The sequence below is a fragment of the Pundamilia nyererei genome, unplaced genomic scaffold, assembly GCF_000239375.1.
Source record: "Pundamilia nyererei isolate P.nyererei 1_Seehausen unplaced genomic scaffold, PunNye1.0 scaffold00293, whole genome shotgun sequence".
Taxonomy (NCBI): domain Eukaryota; kingdom Metazoa; phylum Chordata; class Actinopteri; order Cichliformes; family Cichlidae; genus Pundamilia; species Pundamilia nyererei.
Genome location: NW_005187694.1, coordinates 58539 through 61408, shown reverse-complemented (window position 1 = coordinate 61408; position 2870 = coordinate 58539).

Below are 2870 nucleotides of genomic sequence, written 5' to 3'. Positions count from 1 at the left end.
GCCGCTCCTCTCCCACTGTGCTGCCAGTTGTGTTTCTGCAATCAGATCAAGGTCCCACATTAAAACCATTGTCCATGTGCTGAGTCCAAATCTTGCATTTGCTTAAACATGACAATATGTGCACATGTGATGTGCACAGTCATCAAGTGTACCTATCATACTTCATGATTGTGCACTTTCCATGTGGAAAGCAGAATCTCAATTACATTTCAAAATTAAATATTAAATACTAAATAAATATTAATATTAAAACCACAATTCTTGAAAAACACTTAATGTTATGCTTGCAAACAAGGGTTTCTCTATCAAATACTGAGTCATGACTTGCTTGGGGATCAAAACATTATTTCAGTCAATGATATGTAAGGCAATTTATAACTTTTATGCAATGTGTTTTTATGGATTTTTGGTTAATAGTCGATGTCTCTCCATTAAAATGAAACTATCATAAAAATCTGAAACTTCCTAAATTATCAAATTTACAAATTTAACAGGTGATCAAATAATTGTTTCCCCCAGGAGACGTCCTTGGTGGATGTCATTACACTCTTGTTTTTTGGAAGTTTTCGGCTTTAATTTTTGTGGTTTTTTTGCTCGACTGATACAGCTTCATGTCTTAGACAAACTTAAGGTGAACTTTAGTAGTATGCTGATTGCAGTGAGCACACGCCTGCTGTTTTACAGTGTTTTCACTCACTAACACACGCATGGTGATGCTCAGTGCACAAGACTGGTAATTTGCACCTTTATTATTATTATTTATTGATTAAATCTGTTTCTCAAACAACTTTAGACATAAGGGGGTGTTGTTTTCTAGATGCCTTATTAATGAATATTTTTCACATTTTAACTAAATCTCAGCATTGTTTAGTTATTAGAAAGTGTTTCTTTTCAATATCTTTTCAGTTAGTTTTTGCTAAGTGGATCAATTCCTTCATGTGCTCATTATAAAGACTATATCTGTGTCCTGTTTAATACGTCTTTATTGACATCATCATTTTTTTACATTTCTTTTGATGGTTTCATGGGATCTGATTTTACTGGTTTAAAAGATATTTCTTTAATGCCTGTAGACAAATAGACAAGTTCAAATTCAAATCCATGACTACAGCTAATTCTCTTCCAAGAAGTTCACATAGACGGTCATCTGACTGCTACTCCTACCAGTGTCACATCCATCTGGCCTGAGAGGTGTAATAGCCCTACTAATCTTCCAATAATAGCAGTGGGACTGGGGACATGTCAAGAGGGCACCACAGACCCACATTCCCCCAAAATCAATACTCTACACCCCTGAGGGGGAATCCTGCTACCCAAGGGGATGTCAATACAGTCGATTGGGTATTAAAGAACATTTCATCAGCCTGTGTGACAGCAAAAGACAGAGGGATTGTGTGCTAAGGGTCACGGAGGGCATCCATGGAAACCCATGTATATTAAGCCCCTCAGGAAGCTTGAAAGATGGTGTCCAGCCCCCCCAGACTATCAACAGACTCCATCACAAACTGTGTTGTCTTATGTCACAGCAGTATAGATGCTGATTTTATTCTAAGCAGTAAACAGCTGAAATAAATTAAAGGAATACTTTGAAAAACATTTGATCTCAATGGGAAAAAGATCATGCTGGACATCTATACCGATATGGACGAGGTAATGTGTTAAAAATGAAAGGGTGCCACATCATTTGATGGAAATTAAAGTCATCAACCTATACAGGGCTGAATTCAAAGACACTCTGAAAATTAATGAATGGAGTAACAAAGCTAAACTATAAAGAGTAGGTGGATTACAATGAGCAAGGGTTCAAGGTATATCTTGCAGTAGGTGTACACAGACTGATGCTGAATGCAAAGGAAAATAATAGAACCCTTCAAAAATATGAGAAAAACACTGAGAGGATAAAGTGACTCTGCTACACCGCTAGGGTATTTCACTGTTTGTTCGTTAATGCCGTTAAGCTCATTAAAAACATTTGCAAGAAACCCAGTTACACTTAGGTTTGTCTCACACACATACATGCATGCACACACACACAGAAATAGATATATAAAGTCAAACTATATTTAACTGAATTCAAGGGATCTCCAGCTGATACGTTTCCCCTCATTATTCCATAAAAAAGATAAAGAGATGAAAGACATAGAATTGATTGCTCAAGAATAAGAGAATTTGATTAGAGCTTGCCAGAAATGATCTGATGGAGCTTGTGTAGTTCTTGTAAAACTTTGCATAGAGGGAACAGCCACAACATAAAACGTACCAGATAGGAAGAGAAAAGTATAGAGAAAGGAAAGGAACAGCTCATGAGCCGGAGCATACAACATCATCTGTCAAACATGGTGGAGGAAAATGGCATGGACATGTGTGGCTGCCAGTGGAACTGTGGTGCTAGTGATTAATGATGATGTGACTGCTTATAGAAATGGTACGACGCATTCTTAGGTGCACACAGTTTTATCAGGAAACAAATTAGCACAAATTATTATTAGCAAATTCTAACCATGCGCTAATTTGCCAGCATTATAAAAACCAAAACAGAAACTGGCTTTCTTCCATTTGCAACAGGAATGTGCTGCTGTTGCAACTTTTCTTACCACAATTATAATGCAGTGTTTGTTCCACTTTTTAAAAAAAACCCTGCATCAGGATTTTGCTTGTTCTCACCCAGCCAAGGCCACAGGATTGGCAGTGTTCTTGCTGTGCCCGCTGCCTCTGTGCCCTGCTGCCCTCCTGCCTAGCCACCACCATCTGTTCCCTGGCACAGCCCTCAGCTCCTGTGAAAGGCAGGCCGAGATTGCTGATACCCTCACACCATAAACAAAGGAGGAGGGAGGAAGTGTGTGTGTGTGTGTGTGTGTGTGTGTGTGTGT